This window comes from Octopus sinensis, linkage group LG7, assembly GCF_006345805.1.
Source record: "Octopus sinensis linkage group LG7, ASM634580v1, whole genome shotgun sequence".
NCBI classification, from domain to species: domain Eukaryota; kingdom Metazoa; phylum Mollusca; class Cephalopoda; order Octopoda; family Octopodidae; genus Octopus; species Octopus sinensis.
Window position 1 is genome coordinate 699,748 of NC_043003.1, and position 20,000 is coordinate 719,747.

The following is a 20,000-nucleotide window of genomic DNA, read 5'->3' on the forward strand; positions in this document are numbered from 1 at the left end:
GGTGGCACGTATAAAGCACCATCCGAATGTGGCCGATGCCAGCACCGCCTTGACTGGCTTCCGTGCCGGTGGCACGTAAAAAGCATCCACTACACTCATGGAGTGGTTGGCATTAGGAAGGGCATCAAGCTGTAGAAACACTGCCAGATCAGACTGGAGCCTGGTGCAGCCTTCTGGCTTCCCAGACCCCGGTCGAACTGTCCAACTCATGCTAGCATGGAAAACGGACGTTAAACGATGATGATGATGATGATAAAGTTACTTGGAAATGGATGCATGACATTCAATGAAATAATAATATAAATAATATATATTTTGTTGTGTCTGGGGTGAGTTCTTCTCTTTTGGTGTCTTACAATTTAACACACTCACCGGTAAAATTTCCACTTATTTCCTTGTTTGTTTTTCTAAAATTTTCGTTGTGTCTTGCAACTATTAAAGAGGTTGCAAGACACAACGAAAATTTTAGAGCAAATAACTAAGTAAATGAGTGGAAATTGAACCGGTGAATGTGTTAAATGATAAGGCCCTAAAAGAGAACGACTCTCCCCAGACACAACAAAATATGCTTCAACACACGAACTCACATAAAGAATCCTGCAAACCAAATCCAAAAACGAAATCTATATATATACGTTTAAATATTTGTTGTGCAAGAATTTTTATGTGAAGTTGTGTGTTGAAACAGATATTGTTGTATTTAGGAATGGTCATTTTGCCAGTTTAGCCAATAAAAACACACGCACTATATATTTGGTGTTATTTTGCTTCAGTGTTATTTATTTTTTACATTAATCTTAATCTTATTTCGGCCAAAGTTCTTTCGTCACACTCCTGTGACCGCATCAGTGGTCCTTTGTTTTCTTCTCACTTATTTGTGTCTCTCCTTACTAACCGTCAGCCATTTTCTATCAAAAATGGCTATAACACTGAAAAAATAAATAACACTGAAGCAAAATAACACCAAATATATAGTGCGTGTGTTTTTATTGGCTAAACTGGCAAAATGACCATTCCTAAATACAACAATATATATATATATATATATATATACACACACACACACACACACATGCAGTTACCACCTTATTGAGGCATTCGCATCTTTGTCTTTATATATTTGTACAATATATACATAAATACAAACACATATACATATATATATACACATGCACACACATATACACACAACACACAAATATTTAAATATAATGTATTTGATTTTTTCACTTTCCTTTTCCCCCTGTTCTCTTCCTGTCTCATGCAGGGGGCACAAAAAATGCAGTCAGCACATACTGTAAGTTGGTTGACATTAGGAAGGGCATCCAGCCATAGAAACCATGTCAAAGCAAACACTTGACCTTGGTGTAACCCGGTGGCTTGCTATATCCCATCAGACCACTGATGGCAGAGTAGAAAATGGATGTTAAATGATGATGATGGCAATGTGTGTGTGTGTGAGGTATTGGCTTGAATTCAGTGGTGACAATGCTTACGTTTGCTATAAACAAGATGTCTGGCAGTGGTTTGAAGTACGCAGATATAAATACATTATTTGGAAATCAAAAGTTGGCATCAGGAAGGGTATCCATCAAAAGATTATTGCCTTGAGAAACCTTGTCCAAGCCATGACTGTATGGAAAAAGAAGGCATACAGGTATTCAAGATGACGTTACATCAAAAATTGTGTTTTGAGACTGCGATGATGTTTGATGACGTCATCTGGTTGTGTTGTTCTATTGTGTAATCCATTAATATGCAAATAAATGACCATGCTATAGAAACATACATAACATAACTAAATAATTGACTCCATTCACACACATATATGTATAGATGAAAGAGAGAGAGAGAGAGAGAGAGAGAGTTACATAGAGAGATGGAGAGAATGATGTAATACAGTGAGAGATGGATGCCAAGAATAACGGTGGAATAAATGGATGGCTGGACACGGAGATAGTTCAGTAAATCAACAGCCAAGTATTAAGTTTGTTTAATGGTTTTCGCTTCATTTCTATAGGAAATAAAACATCCTTTGCAGGTTATTTTTTTAACAAATTCCTTAAATTTTAGTGATTGCTGTTACATCTATGTGTGTATATTCACACACACACACACACACACATATCCAGTCTGTTCATCTGTTAGTTTCCTGTACTGTGTGTATGAGTATATTTGCATGTATGTGTTCACACTCACATGTCTACACACACACACACACACACACACACATGCTTTTTGCTTATTTGTCTATTAATATCCATGTATGTGTGGATGTATTTTTGTGTAAATGTTTTTCATGTTTGCCTGGTGTGGAAGACATTAGAAGTTCAAATCCTGTCAACAGGTTATCCCTCTCCCTGCCCCTCCCCTCAAACGTTTATCTTAAAATATGCTTCACATGTCTGCATAGACTATAAATTCTTTAAAATTCTCCAAGGCATAACCGAATCAGCATCCGTGAATAGAGATCACAAATGCTGAACACTTCTTTCTTTCTACAAGAAACTGTTTTAAGCATCATCATCATCATTGTTGTTTAGCATCCGCTTTCCATGCCGGCATGGGCTGGATGGTTTGACTGGGGACTGGCGACCCAGAAGGCTGCACCAGGCTCCAGTCTGATCTGGCAAGGTATCTACAGCTGGATGCCCTTCCTAACGCCAACCACTCCAAGAGTGTAGTGGGTGCTTTTTATGTGCCACCAGCATGGGAGCCAGTCAGGCGGCACTGGCACCAGCCATGTGCAGATGGTGCTTTTTATGTGCCACTGGCACAGGAGCCAGTCGGGGTGGGGTGGGGTGGGGGCTGTCATTGTTGACATTCGGTTGGTGCTTTTTACGTGCCATCACCATGGGGAGCCAGTCAGGCACACACATGCGTAAGGGCACATGAATAATCAACATCATCATATCGTAGTCATCATATGATGTCTCTCTTCCATGCTAGCAGAGTTTGGTTTGACAGGAACTGGCAAGGACCGAGAGAACGGCATCAGACTCCAGTCTCTACTTTGGAATGGTTTCTATGGCTGGATGCCCTCTTTAGTGCCAACCACTTTCTTTACAGAGTGTGCTGGGTGATTTTTGTGTGACACCAACACCAGTGCCTTGTATGTGGCACCATCACAGGTGTTTTTTTTATGTGGCACCAGCACCTGCAGGGTGACCAAGTCACTTGCAAGACAAAAGCCTCTTAGCTGGGAGAAGGAGTGAAACCGAAGGAAGTGGCTGTGTGCCAGGCAAGAAGTTAGAGGAATAATAACAAAGATAATCTTAATTAGGATTATGATTACAACATTGTTGATGATGATGATACTGATAATTATGATGATGACGGTGATGATGATGACGATGATAATGGTGGTATGAAATATTAGGTAATGTTAGGTGTAGGAGTGGCTGTGTGGTAAGTAGCTTGCTTACCAACCACATGGTTCTGGGTTCAGTTCCACTGCGTGACACCATGGGCAAGTGTCTTCTACTATAGCCTTGGGCCGACCAAAGCCTTGTGAGTGGATTTGGTAGACAGAAACTGAAAGAAGCCCGTCTTATATATGTATATATATATCTATATATGTGTGTGTGTGTGTATATGTTTGTGCCCCCAACAACATCATTTGACAACCGATGCTGGCGTGTTTACATCCCTGTAACTTAACGGTTCGGCAAAAGAGACCGATAGAATAAGTACTAGGCTTGCAAAGAATAAGTCCTGGGGTTGATTTGCTCGACTAAAGGTGGTGACTGAAACAAGTAAAAGAGAGTAAAAAGTAAGGGTGAGCTGGGCAACGTGCTGAATGGCATTTTGTTCATCTTTACGCTCTGAGTTCAAATTCCACCGAGGGTGAATTTACTTTTCCTCCTGTCAGGGTCAGCAAAATATGTATCAGCCAAACACTAGGGTCAATGTGACTGACTTACACCCCCGCCCCCTCAAATATTGCTGGCTTTGTGCCAAAATTTGAAAGCAATTTGTAATGTCAGGTTTTTTTAAACTTACCCAAAAATCTTTTCAGAAAGTTTTAGTTTTCTGAAAAGAAAAAAAAAACACAAATATAGTTTTAAAGTTATTATATATTATAAATATACGAAATGGATGCAAATATATGTGAAAAATATGTAAATTTTATTCAAATATATTATTTTCCTTTTTTTTAAAGAAAAAGAAAGTTTATAATAATTGAAATTAAGAATCCTCAATAGTTGAAATCCGTACTGTATGCACCCCATCTATACATACACATATATAATATATACACATACACACACATTTTATATATGTGTATATATATACACACACACATACATATTTTATAATATAAATATATATATATATTGAGTGTGGGCTTCATGAAGGCAAAGTGGCTGAGTTCCTTTCGAGCGTTGGGCCTCAGAGAGGCAAGGACCAAGACCTTTGGCATTATGTTGTGCTTGAGAAGAAGAACCATCAAGGTGAGTAAAATCGCAGTCATGGCAGATAGTGGTGTCACACAAATGGCACCCCTGCCGGTGGCACATAAATGCGCCCCAGAGTTACACAAATGGCACCCATGCTGGTGGCATGTAAAAAGCACCCATTACACTCTTGGAGTGGTTGGCGTTAGGAAGGGGATCCTTCCTAATGTCAACTCCTTTACAAAGTATGCTGGGTGCTTTTTATGTGGTACCAGCAATGGTAGGGGTCACCAAGCAACTAGCTAGACCAGGACCCTTTTTACCAGGAGTGGTGGAGAGGTAATGTTGGGGAAGGTGGCTTATGCCAGTTTGTGAGACATTAAAGGGATAGAGACAGGTGTCTTGTTGGCAGGGAGATACATGGGTACCCTTAAAGGGGAGAGAGAGAGAGAGAGAGAGGCTTAGAGAGAAAGAGAGTAACAAAGAAATAGATAAGGAGTTAGAGAGAACGAGTAACAAAGAGAGATATGATGGTACGTACACACACACACACACACACACACACACACACACACAACACACACACACACACACACACTGAATCGAAGCTGAATTGCGATCACTTCATGGGGCTGGAGCCTTTTAGATGACAATAACCAGATGATTTCATTAAGTAGAGAATGCAATAATGTCTTGAATGTATTCAGGACTAATTTTGCTAACAATAAATGTGTGTATATATGCATGATTGTGTGTGTATAACTAGACCGATATATGATCACATGCTGGTTTGTATATCTGTTTATTGTAATTCACATCAAAGTAATTACTCGTATTGAATCCATTGTCTCCAGTTCCTTCCTTCCTTCCTTCCTTCCTTCTTTTAGTTTTCTTTTCCATTTCGGTAAATGCTCACCGGCAGAAACATTACAATTTTACAAATGGATTTCTCTAAACCATTCTTTGGTGAACCATTAATAATGGCCAGCAACAATGGAGCTAAACCAAGCCATTAGCAATCATAACAACTTTCACAAAGTCTGTAATAAGAGAGACAGACCAATCACTGAATCCAGTTCAACTGGCCCTGGAAACGGTTCTCTTTTGGCTTCTACTTGTGTCAGTCATGAGATTGGGGCACCACCTCAAAGAATTTTACTTGAACAAATCGACCCCTGTACTTATTTCAAAGCTTGTTACTTATTCTATCAGTCCCTTTTGCTGAACCACTAAGTTACGGGGACATAAACAAACCAACACTGGTTGTCAAGTGGTGGTGGAGGGCAAACACACACAGACACAGACACACACACATATGTATGACAGGCTTCTTTCAGTTTCAATCTACCAAATCCACTGACAAAGCTTTGGTTGACCCAAGGTTATAGTAAAAAACACTTGCCCAAGATGAATATGCAGTGGAACTGAACCCAGAACCCTGTGGTTGGGAAGAAAACTTCTTACCACACAGCAACGCTTGCACCTGCAGATGTGGTTGTGTTTGGGATCAGCTTTGTATTGTTTGAAGGTGGAAGTAGTAGGGATGGGGGTATATGATATTCGTGATTGATTGATTGATTGATTGATTGATAGACGTTTTGCTTTGAATGAATGGAGCCAACAATGTAGTTTAATGAAGACCCTTTGGTGTTTAGGGCACAAGGCAATCCAATTGGTGCTGCAGCTATGATAAAGTGTAAAGTTGAACAGAGTTAATATACAGGCACAAGGCCTCAAATTTGGGGTAAGGGACCAAGTCAATTACATCAACCCCAGTATGCAACTGGTACTTAATTTATTGACCCCAAAAGGATGAAAGGCAAAGTCAACCTCAGCAGAATTTGAACTCAGAACGTAGCGAAAGGGGCGAAATACTGCTAAGCATTTTGTCCAGTGTGCTAAGGATTCTGCCAGCTTGCTGCCTTGAACAGAGCTAATATCATCATCATCATCATCATCATCGTTTAATGTCCGCTTTCCATGCTAGCATGGGTTGGACGATTTGACTGAGGACTGGCGAACCAGATGGCTGCGCCAGACTCCGATCTGATCTGGCAGAGTTTCTACAGCTGGATGCCCTTCCTAACGCCAACCTCTCTGAGAGTGTAGTGGGTGCTTCTATGTGCCACCAGCACGAGGGCCAGTCAGGGGGTACTGGCAACGGCCACGCTCAAATGGTGTTTTTTATGTGCCACCTGCACAAGTGCCAGTAAGGTGACGCTGGTAGCGATCATGCTCTGGCAAGAGGGAAACCTTTAATCTTGCCAAGGGTGTGACATCATCTCTAATGCTGGTGCCATGATAAACTGGAGCCAGTATATTTTGTAAAGTGGTTAGCGTTAGGACGGGTATCCAGAGTAAAAAAAAAAAACTATGCTAAAATGGAACATATGAATGCTGTACTGTCTTTGACTTGTCTGACAGAGCAATAACAAACATCGAATAAAACCTGGACTGGGCGATGCAGTGTGTTCTTGAGCAAGACACTTCATTTTACATTGCTCCAGTCCACTCAGATGGCAAAAATGAGCAATCCTGCGAAGGACCAGCATCCCATCCAGGTGGGAAATATATATATATGTCATTGAAACTGGGAAACCGGCCCTTATGAGCCTGGCATGGCTTAAGAGGAAAAAGGGAAGACTTGTTTGTCATGAGGTCTAGGAACCATAAGGCTGGAAATTGACTGTTTCCATGGCATATAAGTAACTGAGATTACAACAGCCCTCCCCTGAGGGGTGGAGGGTGGGGTCGATCTGTTCCGCTAAAACATTTCAAGGCAGTGCCCCAGCATGGCCACAATAGATTGTCTGAACCAAGTACAATACAAAGACATGTGCCACCTGAAACACCGATACATACACACGTACATGTTTGTTTCTTTTACTTTTACTTGTTTCAGTCATTTGACTGCAGCCATGCTGGAGCACCACCTTTAGTTGAACAAATCGACCCTAGGACTTATTCTTTGTAAGCTTAGTACTTATTCTTTCAGTCTCTTCTGCCGAACCACTAAGTTATGGGGCCATAGACACACCAACATTGGTTGTCAAGCAATGGTGGAGGGACAAACACAGAATACACACATACACATTTATACGACAGGCTTCTTTCAGTTTCCATCTACCAAATCCACTCACAAGGCTTTGGTTGGCCCGAGGCTATAGCAGAAGACAATTGTCCAAGGTGGCACTCAATGTGACTGAACTCAGAGCCATGTGGTTGGTAAACAAGCTACTTACCACACAGCTACTCCTGTGTACATATATCATCAATATCATCATCATCATCATCATCATCGTTTAACGTCCACCTTCCATGGTATCATGGGTGGAACAATCCCACAAGAGGTGGCCAGGCTTCTGTGACCGTTTTGGCAGGATTTTGACAGCTGGATGCCCTTCCTAACACCAACCACTTTACAATGTGGACTGGGTGCTTTTAAGTGGTACGTGCACCTGACAGGATCACCAAGTGTTTTGCAAGACAAAACAAAAAAAAAAAAACTTTCAAGAGGGGAGAGAGCATTGAAGGAGGTGATCTTGTGTCGAATGATGAAAGGTTCAAGTGAGACAGATACAGGTGTCTTGCTGTGGAGGAGGGACAGGGTAGGATGTGTGTATAGAGTCGTTTATCTGTTTCAGTCATTTGACTGGGGCCATGCTGGAGCACCGCCTTTAGTCGAGCAAATCAACCCCAGGACTTATTCTTTGTAAGCCTTGTCCTTATTGTATCAGTCTCTTTTTGCAGAACCACTAAGTTACGGGGGACCTAAACACACCAGCATCGGTTGTCAAGTAATGTTGGGGGGGACAAACACAGACACACAAACATATACACACACATACATACATACATACATATATATATATATATATATATATATATATATATATATATATAATATATATATATATATACATATATATACATATATATATATATACACACACACGACATGCTTCTTTCAGTTTCCCCCTACCAAATCCACTCACAAGGCTTTGGTTGGCCCGAGGCTATAGTAGAAAGCACTTGCCCAAGGTGCGATGCAGTGGGACTGAACCCAGAACCATGTGGTTGGTAAGCAAGCTACTTATTACACAGCCACTCCTGCGCCTATAGCTGGCAGACACGTTAGCGTGCTGGGCAAAATGCTTAGCGGTATTTCGTCTGTCGTCACATTCTAAATTCAAATTCTGCCAAGGTCGACTTTGTCTTTCATCCTTTCGGGGTTCATGAATAAAGTATGAGTTTCGCACTGGTGTCAATGTAAACAACTTAATCCCTTTGTCTGTCCTTGTTTGTCTCTATGTTTAGCCCCTTTTGGGTAGTGTGGTAAGTAAGCTTGCTTACCAACCAGATGGTTCCAGGTTCAGTCCCACTGCGTGGCATCTTGGGCAAGTGTCTTCTGCTATAGCCTCGGGCCAACCAAAGCCTTGTGAGTGGATTTGGTAGACGGAAACTGAAAGAAGCCCGTCATAAATATTTATATATATGTGTGTGTGTGTGTGTTTGTGTGTCTGTGTTTGTCCCCCTAGCATTGCTTGACAACCGATGCTGGTGTGTTTACGTCCCTGTCACTTAGCGGTTCAGCAAAAGAGACCGATAGAATAAGTACTGGGCTTACAAAGGATAAGTCCCGGGGTCGATTTGCTCGACTAAAAGCAGTGCTCCAGCATGGCCACAGTCAAATGACTGAAACAAGTAAAAGAGTAAAAGAGTATATATATATATATACTATGCACACATATATACACATACACACTCGGTGGCACGTAACAGCACCCACTACACTCTCGGAGTGGTTGGCGTTAGGAAGGGCATCCAGCTGTAGAAATTCTGCCAGATCAGATTTGAGCCAGCTGCAGCCATCTGGTTCGCCAGTCCTCAGTCAAATGGTCCAACCCATGCCAGCAGGGAAAGTGGATGTTAAATGATGATGATGATGACATATACCTACATATATATACACACATACATGCGTGCACACACATACCTATATATACATATATATATCCATCCAGAGAGAGAGAGAACAAGAGAGAGAGAGAGAGAGAATGGCGGAATATATACAAGAGAGATAGATTATGGTTACAGAGCAAGTGAGTGAGGGAGAGAAAGAGAGAGAGGGAGGGAGAATTTGGTTAGTGTTAGAGATGGATTATCTTAGATGAGGAGAAGAAAAAGGCTGCTGGTGATCAATGTGGAAGCATTGAGGTGGACGGAAAGAGAGGGTGCTGACTCCATTCCTAAACAGCCATGCCCACCACCACCGCCACCACATAGGTAAAGATAGTTGGGGAGGGGGATAGTGTGGGTGGGTGGAATAGGATCAAGGAGGGAAAGGTCAGTCCCAAACAATGAGAGGTTTGATGCTGGGGAGAGCAGGATGTTGTGTTGTTGTTGTTGTTGTTGATGTTGATGGTGAAGTAAGAGTCGGGGGGGGAAGGGGCCGGGAGAGGAAGGTTAATCCAGAGAGCAGGGGGAGGGGGGAAAAGGGCAATGTGTTTTATAAAGGAGAGATGGTGTAAGATGGTGCAGAGGGAAGGAGAGAAGCAAGGAAGGAAGAGAGAGAGAGAGGGAAAGGGAAAGCAAAGAATTATTATGGAGGAGGAGGTGATGATGGGGCTAGAGGTGATGATTTTCATGGTGGTGCTGGTGATGGTAGTGGTGATTGTGGCGGTGGTGGCGGAGATTGCAGTGGCGGCAATGATGGTGGTGGTGGTGGTGACGGTGGCGATGGCGATGGTAGTGGCAGTGGTGGCGGTAGTGGCGATGGTGGAGAGGGCGACAATAATTTTGCTAATGATGGGGATGGTGATAGTCATGGTAGTGGGGAATAGGCTGAGGAGAGAATGACCAGAAATTGTGGTGGTGGTGGTGGTGTTTGTGGCGATGAGTGGATGAGGGTGGATTTAGAGGGAGGTGGGTGTTGGAGGGGGGGGGACAATGGCCCCTGTAATGACTGCCTCTGACACAGTATGCGTAAGGTGTATGGATGTTTAGGATGTGTGGTAAGAAGCTTGCTTCCCAACCACATGGTTCTGGGTTCAGTCCCACTCCATGGCACCCTGGGCAAGAGTCTTCTACTATAGCCTTGGGCCGACTAAAGTCTTGTGAATGGATTTGGTAGGCAGAAACTGAAAGAAGCCTGTTGTTTTTGTGCATGTGTGTGTGCATGTGTGTGTGTGTGTGTGTATATATATTTATATATATATGCATCTGTGTATGTGTCTTTGTGTCTGTATTTGTTTCCCATCACTGTTTTGACATCCAGTGTTGGTTTGTTTATGTCCCTGTCACTTAGCAGCTTGGCAAAAGAGACTGATAGAATAAGTACAAAGTTAAAAGAAATATATATAACTACTTGGGTCAATTCGTTCAAGTAGAATTCTTCATGGTACTGCCCCAGCATGGCCACATCAAAATGTGTGAAAGAAATAAAGGACAAAGCATGTATATATAGTGTTAGGTGTTGGTGGGGGTGGGGTAATAAGTTGGTAGAGGTTTTGAGGAGGGGAGAATTACTGGGCGGCAGTGAAGTGGGGGTCAGTATTATTTAGGGATGGAGAATAAGGGGGTGGAGTTGGGTTTTAGATGGGGAGACCTGTAACAGTCTGCTGAAGGAAGAATGAGGGGCAACAGTAATGGCCCTGGCCCTGTGCAGAGAATTTTTGTAGGGTTGGAGATGACGTTAGTGGTGATGATGATGGTAGTGGTGATGATGATGATTTTAATAGTGGTGGTTGTGGTGGTGGTGATGGAGTGATGGGAGTTTGGGAAATAAAATGTGTAAATCACTCTCTCCCCACCTCCCGGGCCTAGGATGTAGTTAGTGTAGGGGGGGGGGAAAGAGTCTGTCTATGATGCTGGTTAATATCTGAAAATGTTAATGAAATGCAAAAAGTAAAAAGGCTGACAACCTATTTGAGTCAGAGAGAACATCTAAGTCTTAATTCCTTCTCTTCCAAAGCATTCGCCATCATTACCACCACCACCACCACCACCACCACACCACCACCACCACACCACCACCACCACCACCGCTGCCACCACTGCCGCCGCCACCACCACCACCACCACCACCACCATCACCACTGCCACCATCCAATTAGTGCTTCATATATAACTAAAGCAATTGTTTATTGCCTGGCCATCCCTCCTCAGCCTCTCCCACCAAGCCTACTCTTGTTATATATTCCCAAATTTACAATCCGTTTTCTCTTTTTCTTTTTTTACCACCACACACAGTCATACACACACTTGCTTATACATACATGCCAATCCTATATACACACAAACATATACATACCTGCCAATATATACATTAACTCATTTACCCAAGTAGAATGAGATTCACAACAGACACACATGTAAAAGCATGATCTCACACGCACAGACATATACATACATACATACATACATACATATATACATATATATATATATATACACTGGCATACCCCTGATTGTATACACTGGCATACCATTGATTACGACAATGAAAATTCCAGTTGATCCAATCACCGGAACAGCCTGCTCATGAAACTAACATGCAAGCGGCTGAGTATTCCACAGACACCTGTGTACCCTTGATGTAGTTCTCAGGGAGATTCAGCGTGACACAGAGTGTGACGAGGTTGGCCTGTTTGAGTTACAGGTATGAGCTATTTTTGTCAGCTGAGTGGATTGGAGGAGTGTGAAATAAAGTGTCTTGCCCAAGGACACAATGCACTGCTGGGAGTCGAACTCGTATGACATAAGGCAGATGTATAAGGCACCCAGTGCGCTCTGTAGAGTGGTTTGTGTCAGGAAGGGCATCAAGCTGTAGGAACCAAGTCAAAACAGACTGGATCCAGGCTGCAGCTCTCCAGCTGGTCAGATCCAGTTAAACCGTCTAACCCAGGGGTTACCATATTCACAGCAGTGTGGTAAGAAGCTTGCTTTCCAACCACATGGTTCTAGGTTCAATCCCACTGCATGGCACCTTGGGCAACTGAAGCTTTGTGAGTGGATTTGGTAGACAGAAACTGAAAGAGACCTGTTGAGGCAAGTGAAATCGTTGTGGCCGATGACAGTGCCGCCTAATGATTGGCACCTGTGCCGCCTGATGATTGGCACCTGTGCCAGTGGCATGTTGAAAGCACCATTCAAGTATGATCATTGCCAGTGCCGCCTGACTGGCTCCTGTGCCAGAGACATGTAAAAAACACCATTCGAGCATGGTTGTTGCTAGAGCCACCTGTCTGGCCCTTGTGCCAGTGGCACGTAAAAATCACCAACTACAAAGATTGATACTTGGTGCAGCCTACTGGCTTGCCATTCCTCAGTTGAACCATCCAACCCATGCCAGCATGGAATGTGGATGTTAAAGGATGGTGATGATGATATATATATATATATATTTGTGTGTTTATGTCTGTGTTTGCCTTCCACCACCATTTGTTGGAACTGGTGTTGGTGTGTTTACATCCCCATAACTTAGTGGTTTGGCAAAAAAGAGACTGATAGAATAAGTACGACATTTACAAAGAATAAGTCCAGGGTCAATTTCTTCGACTAAAAAGCATTGCTCCAGCATGACCACAGTCAAAAATGACTGAAATCAATAAAAGAATAAAAGAATATATATATATATCTCTATATATAATATATATATATATTTCATATAAAATAGTGTACGTATTTATACACAAAAGAAGTGACCTTTAACAGGGCACCTTGCATGTTAGAAAGGGCAGTTAAAGCCCAAACCACATATATATGTGTGCGCATGCATATAGATATATATGTATACAATGTATCATCATCATCGTTTGTATGTATGTATATGAATCAATGTGTATCCGTGTGTTGATTGCATGTGCTGGTGTATGAACAGTTGTAAGCATGTGTATATATGTTAGTTTGGTGTTTGTCTTGAAAGCATGTGTGTGCATTTGGAATGTAGAAGTGTGGAATGTCTGCAGATGGGGATATTTGTGTATATAAACTTAACTTCATGTTGAATGTATCAACACTGTGTAAAATATTTACACACAAACGCACACAGAGTTTTTTGCAGGTAAATACATGTCTGTGCGTCTCTCGCAACTTTGCCAACAAAAGCATGAAGTGAACCAATGAGGGGGCAAATACTGAAGAGGAAGAATGTATGTTTGCTATGATGCAATATATAAGAAATACCAGCAAAACCCTTTTGAGATGACACCCTGTTGTTTTAACAAAAAAAGGAAGGACACATTAGAAAATGTAGTCCTAGATACACTTCGTAGGTGAAAAAATGCAAAAACAAAAACATGGCTGTGTGGTTTAGGAGTTTGCCTTGCAACCACATGGTTTCAAGTTCAGGCCCTCTGTGGTACTTAGAGCAAATGTCTTTTACTATAGCCCTGGGTCAATCAAAGCCTTGTGAGATTGGCTTTGTAAATAGAAACTGTGTGGAAGCCCATCATGTTTGTGTTTTCTCCACTGCTTGACAACCAGTGTTGGTTTGTTTATGTCTCCATAACTCAGTATGTGAACAGAAGAGATTGCTATAAGTTATAGTAAGTTATAGTATAGTTAAGAACAACATTATTCCTGGGGTCAATTTATTTTATTAAAACCTCCAAGGCCCCAGCATGGCCACAGTCTAATGGTTGAAGCAAATAAAAAATAAGAGATGTGTGAGTGCCTGACTTATTAATTGCCATGCAATGTGTGTGTGTGTGTGTGTGTGTGTGTGTGTGTGTGTGTGCGCGCGCGCGCACATATGGTTTTATTAATTGTTATATGATATATAAGCATGAATGCGTAATTGTGTGCACAGTGTTGTTGTTGCTGTTGTTGTTGAAACAATGTTTTGTTAGGTGTCAGAGACAAAGTACAAGAATATCCATTATTCCATCCTTTCATCAACACCATTTCTCACGGCCTCTTACTCTTCTGCCAATTACGTTGCACCCTATTCCTTCCTTCAACAAGAATCTGGGGGTTCAAAGCCCTACACAGAGACCTGTGGGAACAAAACAGAGAGAACAGACCTATCACCCCTCGCTGCATTTTATAGCTTTTCTGTTTCTCAGGGTTTTGTTTTTGTTGTTTAACCCTAGGTCAGTCCTGACTGAGAGCGACAATGATCAATGGCATTCCACCATTACCATGTCATGTTTTTGTATTTGACTACATTATTCAAGAGGTTGATCCTTTCCCTTTAATGGCAAGGGAGATTCGAGAGAAATTTAGCTTCTGTTTTGAGCATTTTCTACATTACACACATCATCATCATCATCATCATCATCTAGCATCTATTTTCCTTGCTGGCATGGGTTGGACGGTTTGACAAGAGCTGGCATGGATGGAGAGCTGCACCAGGTTCCATTATCTGTTTTGGTTTGGTTTCTACAGCTGGATGCCCTTCCTAGCGCCAACCACTATACAGAGTGTACTGGGTGCTTTCTGTGTGGCCCCAGCTCCAATGCTTGGTGCACATTTTATATGGCACCCGCACTAGTACGTTTTACATTTTTTTTTATATGGTACCAAACCAGCATGGTTGCCTTTAATGTGGCACCAGCACTGGTGGTGGTTTGGATGTGGCACAAGCACCAGTGCTTTATATGTGGCACCAACATGGTTGCTTTTTACATGGGAATTACACACATCCATACATCCCAGTTTTGACTTCTATTTGGGGGTAATGTGGTTGGGGACAAAGGCTTTGTATTGTTCCTCATCTTGGCCCCCTGGAGCCATCAATCTAACTCCACCTTCAATACAGTAGAGTAGAGCTGCTGTACAACAAGCTAAAAATATCTCAGCTATAGAAAAATATCCTTCAATGATGCTAAGAAGAAGCAGAAAGCATTGAAATTCTTTTTGATGTCTGAGATTCTGAGAGGGTTTTCCATTTCCTACTGGTTTCTGGTTCATATTTTGAGAAGATAAAACTTCATGCATCTTATTCCCATAACTATTACAAACTGATAGCGAGAAGATAGGAGCCAATGAGGGAGCCTTGAACATGGTTGCTTAGTTTGCTAGAAATAGAAACTAAATTTCCCTCAAATTACAAATAAAGCTGCATTATGTAATTTTGGCCAAGACAGCCCTAAAAAAGCAGGAATATCTTCGATGGAGTCTGCTCCATCAGAGCCAATGAGCCAACCAGAGGTTGAATGACAACAATGACACACTTCCCAAGTACATCAACAAAGGTTGAAAGATAAAGGCCACCACCACCACAACCACTATCACTCAAGAGATATCATCATCATCATCATCATCTAACACCTGTATTTTCCATGATGGCATGGAGGCTGAATGTTTGACAGGGTTTCGTGAATCACAGGATTGTGTTGAGGCTCCAGTGTCAGTTTAGGCATGGTTTCTATGGCTGGATACCCTTCCTAATGCCAACCACCTTACAGCATGTGTTGGGTGCCTTTTTCCCCCTGGCACCAGCATGAGTGAGGTTGTCAAGTAATTTGCAAGAAAAAGCATCCCTAAGTAAGGGGAGTGATTTTGAAGGGGGCCAGTAGTTACCTTATGTAATATGTTCCCTATTGTACCCAGCCTAACTTAAGAACAGCAAAACTAGGAATCTAAAGAACTGGTGACTGAATCGGTAACAATTAGTTGCCTACAATCCGATGAAGGGCAACGAGAGCCCAGGATTGCAGCTTCTTTCTTCCTTATTGTAAACAAACTCAGCAAATTCTTTCACAAACTTTCCTACAAACTTGAAGAACATTCTGGATAAGCTTCCATAAAAATGAATGGTAATACAATTTAGCCCCAGGTCAGCATAGTTTGAGTAGAAATATGATTCAGGCATTAGTGTTAATCTTTTTATTTGTTTTTTTCGATTTTTATCCATCGTATACAACCTTGTTCAGTATGTGCTTCCCTTTTTTAAAGATGTCTGAGTGAGATTTAAAGGAATTTTGTTGCTATTTCTAACTGGTTGTACAACCACATAAAGCACAGATTCTCAAAGTGGGTGCTACCACCCTCTGGTGGGCATTGAGATGGTTCAGATGGGTGCCGGTGCCTAAGAGGGCAGTAGAGAAAAAGGAGGTGTTGGGAGGAAGGCAGTGGATTGGGGGACGCTAAGAATTTATTATAATATTATTATAGTATTGCAGCGTGGAAGGTGTTTGGCAAATTAAATTAAAATGTTGAAGTGAATCTAAATGAGACATACTTATCTACATGGCCGAAACAGCTGTAAGACGTAATCTATACTTATATTTACATTTACTTATATTTATATTCTCTTTTATATATTCTACTTATTATACAACATTACTCTTTTATGTATACTTTTTATGTACATTCTTTATGTACACTGATTTGTTCTGCTTTTTATATTTAACCCTACAGTCTCTTATGTGGTGGTTTAATAAAGTATGTGATTGAGTATTATCTGGTAATTGATATTTGATTTAGATGTATTTCTCCATTTTCTTATCTTGTATATATATATATATATATATATATATATATATAGGAATTGGTGTGTCTGTAGAGGCAACAGTGTGGCTGCATTGGTGCAGGTGTGGCTGCATTGGTGCAGGTGTGGCTGTGTGGTTAAGCAGCTTGCTTTTCAATCATGAGGTCTTGGGTTCAGATCCACTGCATGATACCTTGGCTAAGTGTCTTCTATTTTAGTCCTGGACCAATCACTACCGTGTGAGTGCATTTGATAGATGAAAATTAAAAGAAGCCTGTCGTATATGTGTGTGTGTGTGAAAGCCTAGTTTTGACACTATGGTTGTAAATGAGCATCCCCGTCATACAAGTGAGGTTGTTCATTTTCAGTCTACCATAAAAAAAAAAATAACGTGGGGAAATATTACCTTGGAAACAGGTAAGGGTTGGTGGGTGGGTGACAGGAAGGGCATCTGGCTGTAGAAAACCTGCCTCAGCAAATTCCATCCGACCCATGCAAGCATGGCAAAGGGGACATTCAATAACCACACACACACTAAAAAAAATATTCAGGACAAAATAACTGCAAGAATACAGTGGGTCTAGACTAGAAGTGTTCTAGCATTACTACACACACACGCACACACACACACACACACACACATACACACACACACATACACACATACACACACACACACACACAAGGTCATGTCATACTGCATGCAGACTCTCAGGATGTCAATTAGCAGCACCACAGACTGTCACTTTGTCATCACTGCTACCACTGTCATTTCCATGTCAATGACACCACCACCACCACCACCACCACCACCACCATCACCATTGCCACAGCTACTTTCATCATCATCATCATCATCATCATTATCACCACTGCCATTATCTTCTGTCCTTGTCAACAGAAGAGAAACTGTGTGTTAGTCACCCCCCCCCCCCTTCACCCCCCCTTCACTCCCCCATTCACCCCCCCCCGTTATATTCTTGCTCCATTTGAAATGTCAGCACAAAGAGAAATTATGGCTATTTGATTCTGGAACAGAAAAAAAACCTGATGAAATTGGTGGTAGAGGTGGTGGTGGTGGTGGTGGTAGAGGTGGTGGAGGTGGTGGTGGCCTTCATCTTTTACTTGTCCCAGTCACTGGACTGTGGCAATGCTGGAGCACTGCTCCTTCAAAGGGATTCTTTTTTCAGTCAAACGGAGTGACTCCAGTACATTTTTTTAAAAAAATCTGATACTTATTCTAACAGTCGCTTTTTACTGAACCACTAAGTTATGAGAATGTAAACAAACCAACACTGGTTGTCAAGCAGTGAGAGGAGAAACAGAAAGCTGTCCTCACATAGACACATATACATTGAGAGGCTTCCATACAGTTTCCATCAACCAAATTCACTCACAAGACATTTTTTGGCCTGGGACTGTGGTAAAAGACCTGTGCCCAAGGTGTTATGCAGCAGGATTGAACCCAAAGACACACGGTGGCAACGCAAGCTTCTTAACCCCACATCCATGCCTGTGCCTTGTTGTTGTTTGGCCCAGAATCAACCCTGATCGAACAGACCACATAATGGAAGATAAGACCCTCTTGATTTTCTGTTTTTTGAGGGGCAGCGAATGCAGGAACCACATTGTCCAGCCTGCTGCTTCCTAGAATAATGGAGAGCGATTTTAGGAAGATTTAACTGCTATTTCTAGCAGATCGAGTGGGTATGTAAAGCATTCAATCTTATCATTGATTTGTTGTAGTACTGTTGTTGTTGTTGTAGTAGATGGTGGTGGTGTTGGTAGTGATAGTCAGTACTATGGTGGTGTTGGTGGCGCTGGTGGTAGTAGTGGTGACAATGGTAATAGTATAGGTGGAGGTGATGATGGTGGTAGGGGTGGGGTGGTGGTGAGGATAAGATGCTGTTGGCAGGGGTGGGGTGAGTCTGTTGTGGCAGCAAGAGGTGAGGAGTGAGTTAATAGGGGTCCATTAAAGGGCCTATTAACACAGACCTTTACAAGGTTTTGTGAACCCTCAACCCCGAGCCTTGTTGATTTCCTGTCATCATTAGAACCAACTCGTTATCTTTGACTTACTGAAACTGATTAGAAAACCTCTGAGAATACGAGAGGCAAACAATAAATTTATTGAAAAGATGGAAACTAGAAAGAATCTTTTTGGTAAGGAGTTTGCTTGCTGCCAACTCCATGGTTCTGGCTTCAGTCTTACCATGTGGAATGATGGGCAGGTGGCTTTTACTGTAGCCTTGCATTGACCAAAGTCTTGTGAATGGATTTGGTAGATGGAAACTGAAAGAAGCCTGTCGTATAATGTGTGTGTTTCTTTGTGTGTGTCTTTGTGTCTGTGTGTTTCTTTGTGTGTGTCTTTGTGTCTGTGTGTGTGTATGTCTGTGTGTGTGTGTGTGTCTTTGTATGTGTGTGTGTGTGTGTGTGTGTCTTTGTGTGTGTCTGTGTGTGTGTATGTTTTTTCTGTGTGTGTGTGTGTGTCTCCCACTACTGGTTGACAACCAGTGTTGGTGTGTTTTCGTTCCTGTAACTTAGTGGTTCAGCAAAAGAGGACCAATAAAATAAGTTTCAGGCTTAGAATATAAGTTTTCAGGCAGATTTGTTCTACTGGAAACTTTTACATGCAGTGCCCCAGGATGGCCACAACGCAATGACTGAAATAAATAAAAGACAAACGGTAGCTGTGTGCTTAAGAAATTCACTTTGCAACCACAAGATTTTGGGTTCAGTCCCACTGTGCAGCACCTTGAGCAAGTGTCTTCTACTATAGCCTAGGGCTGATCAATGTGCTCTGAGTAAGTTTAGTAGATAGAAACTGTGTGGAAGCCTCTGAATTTGTGTGTGTGTGTGTGTGTGTGTGTGTATATATATATATATATATATATATATTTGACTGTAGAACTAAAGGTATGTGTATGTGTGTGTGCATGTGTGTGTGCATGTGTGTGTTCATGTGTGTGTGCATTTGTGTTTGTGTGTGTGTATGGGAATGCATCCTGAATGGCATAAACTGCAATTAAAAGCAAGAAGAAGAAGAAGAAGAAGAAAGCAGCCGGTTGGCCACCATGATAAAAGCTTGAATTAATGGAGCCTGGTTGAGGGAGAGGAAAAGAAAGTTCTTGAAAGTAGGAAAGGAATGGTTTGGGCTGCGGGGTGGG

At 41.9% G+C, this 20,000-nt stretch overlaps 1 protein-coding gene across 3 annotated transcripts in view; it reads right to left on the reverse strand.

Moving 5' to 3' along the window:
- LOC115214212 (tetraspanin-18) overlaps positions 1 to 20,000 on the reverse strand; it is a 224,819-nt gene that overhangs the window by 46,383 nt on the left and 158,436 nt on the right. For 2 of the 3 annotated variants that reach the window (XM_029783323.2, XM_036504443.1), the window contains one exon: positions 4,003 to 4,032. The exons of the other annotated variant lie outside the window; for it this stretch is intronic. The gene's annotated coding sequence lies outside the window, so the exon portion shown is untranslated. The remainder of the gene's footprint in view (positions 1 to 4,002; positions 4,033 to 20,000) is intronic. 3 annotated transcript variants of the gene reach the window in all.